Genomic DNA, 19,242 nt, shown 5'->3' on the forward strand with positions numbered 1-19,242 from the left:
GTCAGTGCATTCAACTAAGATAGATAAACAATAACATATCACATTCATAGCAAGAACAAACTATTTCTGTAACCATTACTGAAAATGTTTTTGTAGTTGAAGAAGTGGTCTGTTGGTGAAAATATGTAGATATACTTACTTTGAACTTCATTAAAAAAGCATTAATTAAGTTGTACAACTTGAAACAAATGGAAGTGTAATATTGAATACTGGTGTTAATGGGTCTTATACTGTTTTTATATGTACAAATGATGTAAAAGAAATATGATACGTTTTTTTTAAGGAAAATACTTTTTAAAACATTTATTCCAAAAGAATGAAAATAAAAAAAGTGCATGTGACAGATGGGAGCAACACTACATATTCTGTTGTCATCTTCAATTGGCTCCTCTTTCCTTTCATTAAATGGATATAGTAGTAGTGCTTCTACGTGCTTCTACACCTGCATTGCTGTTTGGGGTTTTAGGCTGGGTTTCTGTACAGCATTTTGAGAGATCAGCTGATGTACGAAGGGCTATATAAATACTTTTGATTTGATTTAGCTGAAAGTAATTATTGTGAAATAATGCTTCCATCATTGAGAATGTATGTGCAGTTGAAAATTGGCCATAGAATCAATGACCAAAGAAAATGTACTTTTTCAACATCTGTAAATTATGTATTTTCATTCAGAACCCGAAAATGAACCTGATTCCAACATCTGGGAAAATACTTCTTTGCAACGTCTGGGAAATGTGTAGTTCAGAACCAAAAAAGAACCTAACTTCAACGCCTGGAAAATGTGTATTTTAGACGTCTTTTCAACATCATTTTGCATACTGGGTTGCTGCCGATGACTATTTGCATCTTTCTCTGGCTGAGACTCTGGCTGAGTTTGTTTTGATTGCCAATAATAATAATCCATGATAATTAAACTACTATTACAACTAATATTGTAACTACTACTACTATTACTATAACTACTACTACTACTATTACTATAACTACTACTACTACTATTACTATAACTACTACTACTACTAATATTATAACTACTACTACTACTATTATTATAACTACTACTATTACTATAACTACTACTATTACTATAACTACTACTACTATTACTATAACTACTACTACTACTAATATTATAACTACTACTACTACTATTATTATAACTACTACTATTACTATAACTACTACTACTATTACCACTATTACTATACATACTACTAGTATTATAACTACTACTACTACTACTACTACTACTACTATTACTATAACTTCTACTAATATTATAACTACTACTACTATTACTATAACTACTACTATTACTATAACTACTACTACTACTAATATTATAACTACTACGACTACTATTATTATAACTACTACTATTACTATAACTACTACTACTATTACCACTATTACTATACATACTACTAGTATTATAACTACTACTACTACTATTACTATACATACTACTACTACTACTACTACTATTACTATAACTACTACTACTATTACCACTATTACTATACATACTACTAGTATTATAACTACTACTACTACTATTACTATACATACTACTACTACTACTACTACTATTACTATAACTACTACTACTACTAATATTATAACTACTACTACTACTATTATTATAACTACTACTATTACTATAACTACTACTACTACTACTACTACTATTACTATGCATACTACTATAACTACTACTACTAATATTATAACTACTACTACTATTACCACTATTACTATACATACTACTAGTATTATAACTACTACTACTACTATTACTACTACTATTACTATACCTACTACTACTATTACTACTACTATTATACCTACTACTACTATTACTATACATACTACTATTACTATACCTACTACTACTATTACTACTACTACTACTACTACTACTACTACTACTAATAGTATAGCTACTACTACTAATATTATAACTACTACTACTACAATTATAGATACTACTACTATTACTATAACTACTACTACTATTACCACTATTACTATACATACTACTAGTATTATAACTACTACTACTACTAATATTATAACTACTACTACTACTATTATAGCTACTACCACTATTACTATACCTACTACTAATATTATAACTACTATTACTATACCTACTACTCGTATTATAACTACTATTACTACTATTACTATACCTACTACTACTATTACTATACCTACTACTACTATTACTATACTTACTACTACTACTATTACTATACCTACTACTACTATTACTAGACCTACTACTCGTATTATAACTACTATTACTACTATTACTATACCTACTACTACTACTATTATTATAACTACTATTACTATAACTACTACTACCACTATTATTATAACTGCTATTACTATAACTACTACTACTACTATTATAACCACTACTACCACTATTACTATACCTACTACTAATATTATAACTACTATTACTATAACTACTACTAGTATTATAACTACTACTACTACTATTACTATACCTACTACTACTATTACCACTATTTCTATACCTACTACTAGTATTATAACTACTACTACTACTACTACTATAACTACTACTACTACTACCACTATTACTATACCTACTACTAGTATTATAACTACTACTACTACTATTACTATACCTACTACTAATATTATAACTACTATTACTATAACTACTACTACTAATAATATTATAACTACTAATATTACTATAACTACTACTACTAATATTATAACTACTACTACTACTACTATTACTACAACTACTACTACTAATATTATGACTACTAATATTACTATAACTACTACTACTAATATTATAACTACTACTACTACTATTACTATAACTACTACTACTACTATTACTATAACTACTACTACTAATATTATAACTACTACTACTATAACTACTACTACTACTACTATTGCTTTAACTACTACTACTATTACTATGTCTCCTGACCCCTCCTGTCTCAGCCTCCAGTATTTATGCTGCAGTAGTAGTTTATGTGTCGGGGGGCTAGGGTCAGTTTGTTATATCTGGAGTACTTCTCCTGTCCTATTCGGTGTCCTGTGTGAATCTAGGTGTGCGTTCTCTAATTCTCTCCTTCTCTCTTTCTCTCTCTCGGAGGACTACCTGACATGATGACTCCTTGCTGTCCCCAGTCCACCTGGCTGTGCTGCTGCTCCAGTTTCAACTGTTCTGCCTTAATATTATTCGACCATGCTGGTCATTTATGAACATTTGAACATCTTGGCCATGTTCTGTTATAATCTCCACCCGGCACAGCCAGAAGAGAACTGGCCATCCCACATATGCTCTCTCTAATTCTCTCTTTCTTTCTCTCTCTCGGAGGACCTGAGCCCTAGGACCATGCCCCAGGAATACCTGACATGATGACTCCTTGCTGTCCCCAGTCCACCTGACTGTGCTGCTGCTCCAGTTTCAACTGTTCTGCCTTATTATTATTCGACCATGCTGGTCATTTTTGAACATTTGAACATCTTGACCATGTTTTGTTATAATCTCCACCCGGCACAGCCAGAAGAGGACTGGCCACCCCACATAGCCTGGTTCCTCTCTAGGTTTCTTCCTAGGTTTTGGCCTTTCTAGGGAGTTTTTCCTAGCCACCGTGCTTCTACACCTGCATTGCTTGCTGTTTGGGGTTTTAGGCTGGGTTTCTGTACAGCACTTTGAGATATCAGCTGATGTACGAAGGGCTATATAAATACATTTGATTTGATTTGATGATATAACTACTACTACTACTAATATTATAACTACTACTACTACTACTACTATTACTATAACTACTACTACTACTAATATTATAACTACTACTACTACTACTACTATTACTATAACTACTACTACTACTAATATTATAACTACTACTACTACTACTATTGCTATAACTACTTCTACTATTACTATAACTACTACTACTACTAATATTATAACTACTACTATTATTATAACTACTACAACTACTACTATAACTACTACTACTACTATTATAACTACTACAACAACTACTATAACTACTGCTACTATTATTATAACTACTACAACTACTGCTACTACTACTGCCATTATTATAACTACAACTACTGCTACCACTACACCTCGTTATTGTCCACCACAAATAACCAAAGTCATATCCATCATCACAATCCTTAAAATAACACTATAGTACTGTCAACATAATTTCCCGAATTTTCTCTGAATAGCACTATCACAACGAAGCCTTCCCCTCAGGAACTGAGAATAGATTCCACACCAAACCAGTGTTAATAATAGATTTTTGCTCCATCGTATTGTCAGTTAGCTAGTTAATTGAAACGTACTGTAGTAGTGTGGCTGCACGTTGAGATGGTGCTGACCATTAGATATATAGCTTATGTCTTGATTTATAAGACACGGTGAACCAGGATGAGCCTGGAGCTAAAGCGAGCCAGAGAGAGCAGCTGTAATTAGTGGATGTGCCTCACGTTAGAAACACTTATCACCCTGAGCGCAGATATGGCATGGGTCGTCTTCATTACACCAAACGGAAGAAAATGGCTTGAAACAGGGAGGAACTACCTGAACTTGTCCAATAACAAATGCTCGTTTTTATTTTCTACTGCAAAACGTTTTGCTACACTGTGTCCTGATGAAAACGACCCTATGTGTTCATAGGTAGATTTGCATAGCCTGTTTTTTGAATGGGGAACATTAGCGACTAGTTGTGTTTGGATGAACAAAACCAGGATAAAACAGGACAATTTATCTCTGGATCGTGATCTGGATCATATATCTCTAGCATATCTCATGCCTGGGATACTATAGACTACAGACAACGCAGAAAGCCTGCTCTTAATGTTCTTCGTTTCTGATCATTTCCAGGTAGACCTGCAGTAGAGTAGTACCCAGGTTATATTTTTATGGAGATCCCTCCCTCGTTGCCGCCCATTGCCATCACAACTCTCTCTCTCACCGAAGTGTAGGCTACCCTCCTAACTAGAGAGCGTAATGCGCCTGCTCAGCAGTTTACACCGATTGACAGAAGACAAATCCAAGCATCAGCGAGCGACGTGACACGGAGCTCCATATGCAATATTGTGACAAAAAAAATCTGAAAGAAATGGTGATTATCTTGAGCCACTGTAGATAAAACCTGGAGTGAATAAGATTTCCATTGAAGAAGCTAACCAAGGGTTGCCGTTTTGAAGACAGTGATATTTTCATTCGTGGAAATGGAATTGGTATGAGTTTTTGAGTGCAGTATTTGTAAGCAGACGGAGTGCAGAGAAGAGTGAATTCAAGCAACAGTAGAGGTAAGCCATAACGTCCCTCACACTTACACACAAGGACATATTTTATACAGTCTTATGACGAGGGCGGGAGCTTTTGTTCACGACACAAACATCACATCTACCCAACTGCCCCATGGTGCAAAGCCACTGTATATTGTCATCAAGTCTAATGCGAGCTGCTGCATAGCGTACGTTGAATGGCACAACTATCGTGTCCATTCAGTTGCAGCACAGAGACGTTTGTTGGGCTGTTATGTCGGAAATAACATGTGACACATATAGCCTCGAGTAGACGACAACATTCAGGCTTTCTTTACGTTTGGTTACGCGGTCGAGAACCACAAGCTCAGTCACCCTAAAAGGCTTGAAGAAGCATCATTCTCACCCCGTTGCATTTGATAATGTAAATGATGTTGTTTTCTCAAACACAGTGCAAATTCAACATATATTTCCCGAACTGCTGGGTAGTATTGTTGACCCCCCAACCTATCAAACATAGGCTACCAATACAGTAAGGAGCCTACAGTTTATCACAACGTGACACATTTGGTTTAGTTACTTTGTATGCAGACTAGTACTATTCCATGTCGCAGGGGGGGTGGAGCACTCAATGAAAAGTAATGACACTTTGACAGGCGTTGTTGTACACCTAGAGCCCCTGCGTTATTTGCCGCTGGTCAACGGGGCTTATTCAGTGACGTTTCGTTGCTGTTGCGTCAGAGCAACAATATATTCATTATTTATCTACGTTAACGGTATAATATATATTTATTTTAGCATCATGCCATTTTCTTTTAAGATTTTCTTTTACATGTTCATGTACTCTAGAAAGCACACGGGGCAGTTGAACATCTTTTGACACAAACCTGAATTGAACTGAACCCCCCAACCCATGTCTTAAGCACTGCAGAAGATGAGAGCTCCAAACTTGGCTTACCTTTCAACATGGAACATGGTACCTCACCCCTAGCTCATAGTCCACTCAATGTCCCATAGTGGGAGAAGCCATAGGCATAGAGACCCAACCACCCCTCCAACTATTAACTGCAGACATTGAGCAACAGTCGCTATGGGCCTTGGGCATTCCTCTTGAAATACCACAGTGATGTCATTCTTCTCAGCAGGGCAGATGGGCTAAAGCCATTATGGCGCAGTGAGGCGATATCTCCTCAGTATAAAGTTTACATCCAACGGTATCCATTTACAGCTAGGCGTTTATGGCAAGAGTTCAGTTCACGAGTGATGATCTATCGATTCCCGACGTCATTTCATGTTTTCATGTGAATCTGAGCTATTTTGTCGTTCAAACAGGCAGAAATACAGCCAGTATGACACGTTTTGCATTATATGTCAAAAAGTGATTGAAATCAAATGTAAAGACCCTTTTAACCCAGTGGAGGTGGTGTCCGTTCTGTTCTAGCGATAACCCAGTGGAGGTGGTGTCCGTTCTGTTCTAGCGATAACCCAGTGGAGGTGGTGTCCGTTCTGTTCTAGCGATAACCCAGTGGAGGTGGTGTCCGTTCTGTTCTAGCGATAACCCAGTGGAGGTGGTGTCCGTTCTGTTCCAGCGATAACCCAGTGGAGGTGGTGTCCGTTCTGTTCTAGCGATAACCCAGTGGAGGTGGTGTCCGTTCTGTTCTAGCGATAACCCAGTGGAGGTGGTGTCCGTTCTGTTCTAGTGATAACCCAGTGGAGGTGGTGTCCGTTCTGTTCTAGCGATAACCCAGTGGAGGTGGTGTCCGTTCTGTTCCAGCGATAACCCAGTGGAGGTGGTGTCCGTTCTGTTCTAGTGATAACCCAGTGGAGGTGGTGTCCGTTCTGTTCTAGCGATAACCCAGTGGAGGTGGTGTCCGTTCTGTTCTAGCGATAACCCAGTGGAGGTGGTGTCCGTTCTGTTCCAGCGATAACCCAGTGGAGGTGGTGTCCGTTCTCTTCTAGTAACCTACTGGCCTTTGTGTGCGCTCTACTAAACACTTACTCATGTGATAAGTCACAACGGTCTAGGAGATTTGTCACATCGTGATGTGCCAAACTGCCCATGCCATGTAAGTATTTTCAAAGAGGCCTTTTTTCCAAATTGGCCCAACATTTGGTCCAAGCACTGTATGACATTTTAGCTTAATATGGTTAGAAAACATATGGGAAAAGGAATTAGATTAAGCCTGCATCCGTCTAAGCTATTTATTGAATGTATGAAAAACCTTGTTTATTTTTGCTGTAATAGCCCGTGGTGCATTTAACAGTCAAAGAGGAATTAAAGGAATGTCTAAAGAAAAATAAACACATCTGACTGTTTCCCACCGTATCTGTCCAAAGATATTAAATTCATCTCCCCGTTCCGTGAGCGCTCTTCAAAGGACATTGTGTCACTGGCACAGATTGTTAGTGTGATATCAGCATTTTGTTTGATTCCAACATGGCCTGATTCTTATTGGGGCGTTCGTTTCTTATCTGTCTGCTGCTCAAAGCTCAAAGCAAGTGAGTCTCTTTATGTATTATGTCATACTATTTATGTATCCATTTATCTACTTTAACCTAAGTATTATGGTTGCAAGAAGATCAACCAATTCTTCCTTTACAGTAGGTAGGCATTGTTAAGCAACAATGTCCCCCCTCTGTGATGTTGTTCAACAGTCTCCATCTCTGTGGGGATAGAACCATGTTGTCACAGAGATTGAGAGCCAATGCTAACATGTGTCTGTCTTGCTACGTGTTCTCCTCTCTGTGGCATTAGCCAGCAGCTGGCGAAGGGGGAAGAGGGCAGTGGGCACTCCCCCTGGCGCAGCTGTGTTAGAACATGGCAATGCCCACTGGCTGCTCTCTATCTCCTGCCTATAGATGGAACGAGAGAGAGAGAACAAAGAGATGTGGACAGGCAGACACCTAGAGAGAACAAAGAGATGTGGACAGGCAGACACCTAGAGAGAACAAAGAGATGTGGACAGACACCTAGAGAGAACAAAGAGATGTGGACAGACAGACACCTAGAGAGAACAAAGAGATGTGGACAGGCAGACACCTAGAGAGAACAAAGAGATGTGGACAGACAGACACCTAGAGAGAACAAAGAGATGTGGACAGACAGACACCTAGAGAGAACAAAGAGATGTGGACAGGCAGACACCTAGAGAGAACAACATATATAAAGAACCATGTCAGTAGACTCTCCTTTAGGAGCCAGTCCATGATCAGAAACACAGACATACCCACGGGTACATAGTACAGACATACCCACGGGAACATAGTATAGACATACCCACGGGAACATAGTATAGACATACCCACGGGAACATAGTATAGACATACCCACGGGAACATAGACATACCCACGGGAACATAGTACAGACATACCCACGGGAACATAGTATAGACATACCCACGGGAACATAGTATAGACATACCCACGGGAACATAGTATAGACATACCCACGGGAACATAGTACAGACATACCCACGGGAACATAGTATAGACATACCCACGGGAACATAGTACAGACATACCCACGGGAACATAGTATAGATAACACTGACAGGCAGTACAGTTAATACCTGGGGTACATAACACTATGGCTTGGGGGCATACATTTTTATATGTAACATTTATTTAACTAGGCAAGTCAGTTAAGAACACATTCTTATTTACAATGACGGCCTACCAGGGAACAGTGGGTTAACTGCCTTGTTCAGAACGACTATTTTTTTTATCTTGTCAGCTCGGGGATTCGATCTAGCAACCTTTTGGTTACAGGCCCAACGCTCTAACCACGAGGCTACCTGCCGCCCCAATACAAAGCATACCCCTAAAGCTAGCTCTGGCGTGGAGGTCTATAGAAACAGCCTTCTGTATCCAGCCACATAAACTCCTGTTGTTGATATTTACCCACTCAGGAAGATCACTTTGATTCTGTTTGGGCTGTAAGTCGGCGGCTTAGCGTAGCTAGAAGCCAAATCCCAGCTTGCTTGGTTGAACGGCAGCTGAAACACGCAGGGACAATGGCAGGAGGAGACTCAGAGGATGTGGCGAAAGTCAATAGGGCTTAATGGCCATTGTGACACACAATAACAGTCCTGAATCCCGAGTCTGCCGTTGACTGCAATGGGAGCTAAAGTAGTGCTAACAGCAAGACGTTAGCCTAGCCATTCAATGTAAAAGGAAGAATGAAAAGACCGCTGAATATATGATAATGGTAAACTAGCAGTTTCCTTTTTTAATGGTAAACTAGCATAGCTTCCTTTTTAATGGTAAACTAGCATAGCTTCCTTTTTAATGGTAAACTAGCATAGCTTCCTTTTTAATGGTAAACTAGCATAGCTTCCTTTTTAATGGTAAACTAGCATAGCTTCCTTTTTAATGGTAAACTAGCATAGCTTCCTTTTCTAATTGTAAACTAGCATAGTTTCCTTTTTAATGGTAAACTAGCAGTTTCCTTTTCTAATTGTAAACTAGCATAGCTTCCTTTTCTAATTGTAAACTAGCATAGCTTCCTATTTAATGGTAAACTAGCATAGCTTCCTTTTTTAATGGTAAACTAGCATAGCTTCCTTTTTTAATGGTAAACTAGCATAGCTTCCTTTTTAATGGTAAACTAGCATAGCTTCCTTTTTAATGGTAAACTAGCATAGCTTCCTTTTTAACGGTAAACTAGCATAGCTTCCTTTTCTAATTGTAAACTAGCATAGCTTCCTTTTCTAATTGTAAACTAGCCGTTTCCTTTTCTAATGGTAAACTAGCATAGCTTCCTTTTCTAATGGTCAATTAGCTTCCTTTTTAATGGTCAATTAGCTTCCTTTTTTTAATGGTAAACTAGCATAGCTTCCTTTTTTCATTGAGCGTCTCTTAGCATCAGCTTATTCACTGAGGAGTTGATTGTAGGTGGTCCATTCGGTCTTTAGTCAGTCAGTTTAGCGGCTAATGCTGATGTTTGCATTGTTGCTCCCACTCCGTAGCTAGCTGATGGATGGAGTTGTTGGTGGGATTGACAGTTCTAGTCCAGCGCAGCACTTCTGTAAGGCAAACACACACACACACACACACACACACACAAACACACACACACACACACACACACACACACACACACACACACACACACACACACACACTCTTCACAAAAAGCTTTGTGGGCAATCAGAAGTGAAATCCTCCCCCTTTACAATTAGCACCATGTCATATGGGTTTTGAAGGCAACCGATAATTTCACATTTCTCTGTGTTTTGTGGTGAAGACTGTTTACATACTGACAGGGCTGCAACATTATTTAGTCCTTGTGTAATTTCCATTAGACTGGTCAGTCTGCAGTACTGGTCAGTCTGCAGTACTTGTCATATTTCTCCAGTGCCGGTCAGTCTCCAGTGCCGGTCAGTCTCCAGTGCTGGTCAGTCTCCAGTGCTGGTCAGTCTGGTCCAGACCAGCACTGTCCAGACCAGCACTGGAGACTGACCAGCACTGGAGACTGACCAGCACTGGAGACTGACCGGCACTGGAGAAATATGACAAGTACTGCAGACTGACCAGTACTGCAGACTGACCAGCACTGTCCAGACCAGCACTGCAGACTGACCAGCACTGTCCAGACCAGTACTGGAGACTGACCAGCACTGTCCAGACCAGTACTGCAGACTGACCAGCACTGTCCAGACCAGTACTGCAGACTGACCAGTACTGTCCAGACCAGCACTGCAGACTGACCAGTACTGGAGAAATATGACAGAATATGAATATGCAGTGCTGGTCAGTCTCCAGTGCTGGTCAGTCTCCAGTGCTGGTCTGGACATTGCTGGTCAGTCTGCAGTGCTGGTCTGGACATTACTGGTCAGTCTCCAGTGCTGGTCTGGATAGTGCTGGTCAGTCTCCAGTGCTGGTCTGGACAGTGCTGGTCAGTCTGCAGTGCTGGTCAGTCTGCAGTGCTGGTCATATTTCTCCAGTGCTGGTCAGTCTGCAGTGCTGGTCAGTCTGCAGTGCTGGTCAGTCTCCAGTGCTGGTCAGTCTCCAGTGCTGGTCTGGACAGTGCTGGTCAGTCTGTGTTGCATTCAGACAGTTAGTTAGTGTGGGTAGTCTGGTACAGTACAGTCATAAGGGGTGCAAGTTTGTTCCTATAGCTCAATGACAAATGAGAGAAGGGTTGTGGCTGTGTTGCAGACAGTGTAGTGGAGGGATAGTGTGACAGACATTGGGAGGGTGGTGGCCGTCAGTCCACAGGCTTGCGTCACTGTGCTGGAGCAATGCAGACCAGTGGCTGGGTGTGGCACAGCTAACCTAACGCACAAGGACTGGACACTCTCTCTCTCTCTCTCTCTCCCTCTCCCTCTCTGTGTCTCTCCCTCTCAGTGTCTCTCCTTCTCTGTGTCTCTCCTTCTTTGTCTCTCCCTCTCTGTGTGTCTCTCTCTGTCTCTCTCTTTCTCTCTCTGTCTCTCTCTGTTCTCTGTGTCTCTCTTTCTGTCTGTCTCTGTCTGTCTCTCTTACTCTCTCTCACTCTCTCGCTTTCTCTCGCGCTCTCTATCTCTATCTCTGTCACACTCTCGCTCTCTCTCGCTCGCTCTTTCTCTCTTGCTCTCTCTCGCGCTGTCTCTGTCTCTCGCTCTCTGTCTCTCTGTCTCTCTCGCTCTCTCTCGCTCTGTCTCTCTCTCTCTCTCTCGCTGTCTCTCTCTCTCTCTCTCTATCGCTCTCTCGCTCTATCTCTCTGTCTCTGCACATGCACATGATGTCCTCTCTCAGGTATTGTGTGAGGAGGAGTGATTCTTTTCTCCCGGCAAAACAACTTTTACAGAATCTTCAGACAATGACTAAGCTTTCAGAGGTCACATCATCTGGGTGTGTGTGTGAACGTGTTTAAGACCCCACAATAATAATAAACAAACCAAAATTTGACCCACTGGGGAAATGTTGTTAGTCCCCACAAGGTCAAATGCTATTTCTAGGGGGTTTAATGTTAAAATTACCTTAAGGGTCAGTTGCACAACAGATATGGCCTTTCAACTGAAATGTGTCTTCTGCATTTAACTCAACCCTTCTGAATCGGGGTGGGGGGGGGGGGGGGGGGGGCTGCCTTAATTGATATCCACGTCTTACGGCGCCAGAGAGTGACAGAGGGTGGGTTAACTGATTTGTTCAGGGGAACAGTGGGTTAACTGATTTGTTCAGGGGAACAGTGGGTTAACTGCTCTACTCCGGGTAACAGTGGGTTAACTGATTTGTTCAGGGGAACAGTGGGTTAACTGATTTGTTCAGGGGAACAGTGGGTTAACTGATTTGTTCAGGGGAACAGTGGGTTAACTGATTTGTTCAGGGGAACGGTGGGTTAACTGATTTGTTCAGGGGAACAGTGGGTTAACTGATTTGTTCAGGGGAACAGTGGGTTAACTGATTTGTTCAGGGGAACGGTGGGTTAACTGATTTGTTCAGGGGAACGGTGGGTTAACTGATTTGTTCAGGGGAACGGTGGGTTAACTGATTTGTTCAGGGGAACGGTGGGTTAACTGATTTGTTCAGGGGAACGGTGGGTTAACTGATTTGTTCAGGGGAACGGTGGGTTAACTGATTTGTTCAGGGGAACGGTGGGTTAACTGATTTGTTCAGGGGAACAGTGGGTTAACTGCTTTACTCCGGGGAACAGTGGGTTAACTGCCTTGTTCAAGGGAACAGTGGGTTAACTGCTCTACTCCGGGTAACAGTGGGTTAACTGCCTTGTTCAGGGGAACAGTGGGTTAACTGCCTTGTTCAGGGGAACAGTGGGTTAACTGCCTTGTTCAAGGGAACAGTGGGTTAACTGCTCTACTCCGGGTAACAGTGGGTTAACTGCCTTGTTCAGGGGAACAGTGGGTTAACTGCCTTGTTCAGGGGAACAGTGGGTTAACTGCCTTGTTCAGGGGAACAGTGGGTTAACTGCCTTGTTCAGGGGAACAGTGGGTTAACTGCCTTGTTCAGGGGAACAGTGGGTTAACTGCCTTGTTCAGGGGAACATGTGGTTAACTGCCTTGTTCAGGGGCAGAATGACAGATTTTTACCTTATCAGCTCGGGGATTCGATTCAGCAACTTTTCGGTTACTGGCCCAACGCTCTAAACACTAGGCCACCTGCCGCCCCAGGAGCCAGGGTTAGTTTTAGGGTTAGGAGCTAGAATTAGTGTTAGGGTTAAGGTTAGGGAAAGTAGGATTTTGAATGGGACTGAATTGTGTCCCCCCCACAAGATTAGCTGTACAAGATGTGTGTGAGAGAGAAACAGACAGAGACAGAGAGATGAGTAAGTAGAGGAGTATTATGTAGGAATAAGTAGAGGGGTATAATAGGTTCCTACACTCAGCCGATACGTTCTTCTTTTCACAAAGACTGTCATGAAATGGGCACAAGACCTGGATGACTGCTTACAGTGAATGAATACCGCTATCTCTCAACTGAAAGGGTGTTTCAGTGTCTCTGTTGAATAATGAAGGGAGATATTGCCGTAAGGGAATGTAATCTATAGAGTTGATGAAAGTGGCATTGTCTAACGCCAGCTACAATCGGAGCAGTCTTATTGGCCGGTGGGCACAATGGCGGCGAAGGTGATTGGCTCGTGGAGCTGCAATGTGACTGGTCGATGTGGCGCTGCTCTGAATCGGCTCACCGAGGGAGAGTGTTAACAGGAATGAGGTTGGCCGTTAGAGGGTGAGAAGTGTGTGTGTGTCTTTGTACACACATTCTAGTATGTGTCTGCGATTCAATCCTCCCCTGCAGACACAACCCACAATCACACCCATGTTCTTGTCCCTAGCACCCTGCTCTGGCTAAATAAAATCCTAGTATACTTGTTCACTTGTTATCACCTTGACCCCAGCTCCGGACGCACGCATAAGCACACGCACACACACACACTAACTCATCCCTTCTTTTCTCTCACCTCAGTGGCTTTAAACCTCATGTCAAGTCTACAGCAAAACTAAAGGATGACTGGTGAACTAAAGGATGACTGGTGAACTAAAGGATGACTGGTGAACTAAAGGATGACTGGTGAACTAAAGGATGACTGGTGAACTAAAGGATGACTGGTGAACTAAAGGATGACTGGTGAACTAAAGGATGACTGGTGAATTAAAGGATGACTGGTGAACTAAAGGATGACTGGTGAACTAAAGGATGGCTGGTGAACTAAAGGATGACTGGTGTAAATGACTGGTGAACTAAAGGATGACTGGTGTAAATGACTGGTGAACTAAAGGATGACTGGTGAACTAAAGGATGACTGGTGAACTAAAGGATGACTGGTGTAAAGGACTGCCAGACTAAAGGATGACTGGTGGACTACTCCGAGTGCCCTCACCTCCTCCCTGTCATACAATCTATCAAATGTATTTATAAAGCCCTTCTTACATCAGCTGATGTCACAAAGTGCTGTACAGAAACCCAGCCTAAAACCCTAAACAGCAAGCAATGCAGGTGTAGAAGCACAGTGGCTAGGAAAAACTCTCTAGAAAAGCCAAAACCTAGGAAGAAACATAGAGAGGAACCAGGCTCTGAGGGGTGGCCAGTCCTCTTCTGGCTGTGCCGGGTGGAGATTATAACAGAACATGGCCAAGATGTTCAAACGTTCATAGATGACCAGCAGGGTCAGATAATAATAATCATAGTGGTTGTAGAGGGTGCAACAGGTCAGCACCTCAGGAGTAAATGTCAGTTGGCTTTTCATAGCCGATCATTGAGAGTATCTCTCTCTCTAGAGAGTTGAAAGCAGCAGGTCTGGGACAGGTAGCACGTCCGGTGAACAGGTCAGGGTTCCATATAAGAAGATTGCGTCGTGGTCGGATTTTCCGAAGGGAGGGCGGGGGAGGGCTTTGTATGCATTGCGGGAGTTAGAGTAGCAGGGGTCGAGGGTATTGCTCGCGCGCGTAGCGCAATCAATATGCTGTTAGAATTTAGGTAGCCTTGTTCTCAAACTTGCTTTGTTAAAATCCCCAGTTAGAATTAATACAGCCTCAGTATATATGGTTTCCAGTTTGCATAGAGTCCAGTGAAGCTCCTTGATGGCCGTCTTGGTGTCTGTATGAAGGGGAATGTACACAGCTGTGACGATAACTGACGAGAATTCTCTTGGGAGGTAAAATGGCCGGCATTTGATTGTAAGGAATTCTAGGTCGGGTGATCAGAAGGACTTGAGTTCCTGTATGTTGGTATGATTAAACCAAGAGTTGTTAATCATGAAGCATATACACCCGCCCTTCTCTTCCCAGAGAGGTGTTTATCTCTGTCGGCGTGATGCATGGAGAAGCCCGGTGGCTGAACCGATTCCAACAACATATCCCGAGAAGAGCCATGTTTCCATGAAGCAGAGGATGTTACAATCTCTGATTTCTCTCTGTAATGCAACCCTTGCTCAAATTTCATCTACCTTGTTGTCAAGAGACTGAACGTTGGCTAGTAGTAAACTCGGGAGCGGTGGGCGATGTGCAGATCTACGGAGCCTGGCCTGGTGGCCGCTTCGTCTGCCCCTTCTGCGGCATCTTTGTTTTGGGTTGACTACTGGGATTAGATCCATTGCCCTGGGTGGTGGTCCAAACAGAGGATCTGATCCATTGTCCTGGGTGGTGGTCCAAACAGAGGATCTGATCCATTGTCCTGGGTAGTGGTCCAAACAGAGGATCTGATCCATTGTCCTGGGTGGTGGTCCAAACAGAGGATCTGATCCATTGTCCTGGGTGGTGGTCCAAACAGAGGACCTGATCCATTGCCCTGGGTGGTGGTCCAAACAGAGGACCTGATCCATTGTCCTGGGTAGTGGTCCAAACAGAGGATCTGGTCCATTGTCCTGGGTAGTGGTCCAAACAGAGGATCTGATCCATTGTCCTGGGTGGTGGTCCAAACAGAGGATCTGATCCATTGTCCTGGGTAGTGGTCCAAACAGAGGATCTGATCCATTGTCCTGGGTGGTGGTCCAAACAGAGGATCTGATCCATTGTCCTGGGTGGTGGTCCAAACAGAGGATCTGATCCATTGTCCTGGGTGGTGGTCCAAACAGAGGATCTGATCCATTGTCCTGGGTGGTGGTCCAAACAGAGGATCTGATCCATTGTCCTGGGTGGTGGTCCAAACAGAGGATCCGCTTTGGGAAAGTTTCCTGGTCATAATGTAGGTAAGTTGACTTGCTCTTATATCCAATAGTTATTTCCGGCTGTATATAATAAGACTTAAGATTTCCTGGAGTAACAGTGTAAGAAATAATCATTAAAAAACTAAAAACTGCATGCGTGCCTCTGTCTCCCGTGCGTGACTCTGTCTCCCGTGCGTGACTCTGTCTCCCGTGCGTGTCTCTGTCTCCCGTGCGTGCCTCTGTCTCCCGTGCGTGTCTCTGTCTCCCGTGCGTGCCTCTGTCTCCCGTGCGTGCCTCTGTCTCTCGTGCGTGCCTCTGTCTCCCGTGCGTGCCTCTGTCTCCCGTGCGTGCCTCTGTCTCCCGTGCGTGCCTCTGTCTCCCGTGCGTGCCTCTGTCTCCCGTGCGTGCCTCTGTCTCCCGTGCGTGCCTCTGTCTCCCGTGCGTGCCTCTGTCTCCCGTGCGTGCCTCTGTCTCTCGTGCGTGCCTCTGTCTCCCGTGCGTGCCTCTGTCTCCCGTGCGTGCCTCTGTCTCCCGTGCGTGCCTCTGTCTCCCGTGCGTGCCTCTGTCTCCCGTGCGTGTCTCTGTCAATGTTAGCGTGTCTCTGTCTCCCGTGCGTGTCTCTGTCTGCTCTGTCTCCCGCGCGTGTCTCTGTCTATGTTAGCGTGTCTCTGTCTATGTTAGCGTGTCTCTGTCTGCTCTGTCTCCCGTGCGTGTCTCTGTCTCCCGTGCGTGTCTCTGTCTATGTTAGCGTGTGTGTGTTTGTGTGTGTTCTTGCATACAGGGGCCAGGGCAGAAGGGCAACACTCAGAGCTGCTCAGTCTCATCAACGCCAGCAGTCCCCTGCAGATTTTATCTGTGGCAGTCTAGTCTCTAGCTGAGCCCAGCATGGCCAGACTCTGATTGACAGTTGATTAGAGAGAGGGGTGGGGGGGGGAGTGAGACTGAGGGAGAGAGAGAGAGAAGAGCAGCTGCTGTGAGATGAAAACAATCACTGTGTTACTGTGGCTGTAAGTGGATTTGGTGGGTTTTGCAGGAGGGAGGGGAGGGAGGTGTCCATAGTTCATGGGGGATTGGGCTTGTGTATGGATAGACAGTGGCTTTGTTGCAGTGTGTGTGTGGTGTGTGTGTGGTGTGTGTGTGTGCATGCTTGCATGAAGGGCTGTGGTGGTCATGAAATATTGTCAGCCGGTAACTGTCATGCAGATGAATGCCGGTCTCATGGTAATTGACCGTTAATTAACATAAACACGTTTATCCTATACAAGCTGCTGATGCGTGCCTTTGGAGTATCTACATAAAAATGTTGAATAAATCCATTTAATATACACCATCACAATAAACCCATTATTTGTTTTAGGTAGGTCTGGGGGTGGTAGGTTGCCTAGTGGTTAGAGCAGGTAGCCTCGTGGTTAGAGCAGGTTGCCTCGTGGTTAGAGCAGGTAGCCTCGTGGTTAGAGCAGGTTGCCTCGTGGTTAGAGCAGGTAGCCTCGTGGTTAGAGCAGGTTGCCTCGTGGTTAGAGCAGGTAGCCTCGTGGTTAGAGCAGGTTGCCTCGTGGTTAGAGCAGGTAGCCTCGTGGTCAGAGCAGGTAGCCTCGTGGTTAGAGCAGGTAGACTCGTGGTTAGAGCAGGTAGCCTCGTGGTAGACTCGTGGTTAGAGCAGGTAGACTCGTGGTTAGAGCAGGTAGACTCGTGGTTAGAGCAGGTAGCCTCGTGGTAGACTCGTGGTTAGAGCAGGTAGCCTAGTGGTTAGAGCAGGTAGCCTCGTGGTTAGAGCAGGTAGCCTCGTGGTTAGAGCAGGTAGACTCGTGGTTAGAGCAGGTAGCCTCGTGGTAGACTCGTGGTTAGAGCAGGTAGACTCGTGGTTAGAGCAGGTAGCCTCGTGGTTAGAGCAGGTAGCCTCGTGGTTAGAGCAGGTAGCCTCGTGGTTAGAGCAGGTAGCCTCGTGGTTAGAGCAGGTAGAGCAGGTAGCCTCGTGGTTAGAGCAGGTAGCCTCGTGGTTAGAGCAGGTAGCCTCGTGGTTAGAGCAGGTAGCCTCGTGGTTAGAGCAGGTAGCCTCGTGGTTAGAGCAGGTAGCCTCGTGGTTAGAGCAGGTAGCCTCGTGGTTAGAGCAGGTAGCCTCGTGGTTAGAGCAGGTAGCCTCGTGGTTAGAGCAGGTAGCCTCGTGGTTAGAGCAGGTAGCCTAGTGGTTAGAGCAGGTAGCCTCGTGGTTAGAGCAGGTAGCCTCGTGGTTAGAGCAGGTAGCCTCGTGGTTAGAGCAGGTAGCCTCGTGGTTAGAGCAGGTAACCTCGTGGTTAGAGCAGGTAGCCTCGTGGTTAGAGCAGGTAGCCTCGTGGTTAGAGCAGGTAGCCTCGTGGTTAGAGCAGGTAGCCTAGTGGTTAGAGCAGGTAGCCTCGTGGTTAGAGCAGGTAGCCTCGTGGTAGACTCGTGGTTAGAGCAGGTAGCCTCGTGGTAGACTCGTGGTTAGAGCAGGTAGCCTCGTGGTTAGAGCAGGTAGCCTCGTGGTTAGAGCAGGTAGCCTCGTGGTAGCCTCGTGGTTAGAGCAGGTAGCCTCGTGGTAGACTCGTGGTCAGAGCAGGTAGCCTCGTGGTTAGAGCAGGTAGCCTCGTGGTAGACTCGTGGTCAGAGCAGGTAGCCTCGTGGTTAGAGCAGGTAGCCTCGTGGTAGCCTCGTGGTTAGAGCAGGTAGCCTCGTGGTAGACTCGTGGTTAGAGCAGGTAGCCTCGTGGTAGACTCGTGGTCAGAGCAGGTAGCCTCGTGGTTAGAGCAGGTAGCCTCGTGGTAGACTCGTGGTTAGAGCAGGTAGCCTCGTGGTTAGAGCAGGTAGCCTCGTGGTAGCCTCGTGGTTAGAGCAGGTAGCCTCG

At 44.1% G+C, this 19,242-nt stretch overlaps 1 protein-coding gene across 3 annotated transcripts in view; it reads left to right on the plus strand.

Annotated features, from left to right (window-relative positions):
- The first annotated feature begins 4,732 nt into the window (after window positions 1-4,732).
- The window catches only part of LOC110522717 (unconventional myosin-IXAb), a 270,164-nt gene continuing 255,654 nt past the window's right edge, over window positions 4,733-19,242 (plus strand). For all 3 annotated transcript variants that reach the window (XR_016495073.1, XM_090231067.1, XM_090231068.1), the window contains exon 1: window positions 4,733-5,343. The gene's annotated coding sequence lies outside the window, so the exon portion shown is untranslated. The remainder of the gene's footprint in view (window positions 5,344-19,242) is intronic.

Source organism: Oncorhynchus mykiss, chromosome 4 (genome assembly GCF_057628025.1).
Source record: "Oncorhynchus mykiss isolate SJ-2025 chromosome 4, ASM5762802v1, whole genome shotgun sequence".
Lineage (NCBI taxonomy): Eukaryota > Metazoa > Chordata > Actinopteri > Salmoniformes > Salmonidae > Oncorhynchus > Oncorhynchus mykiss.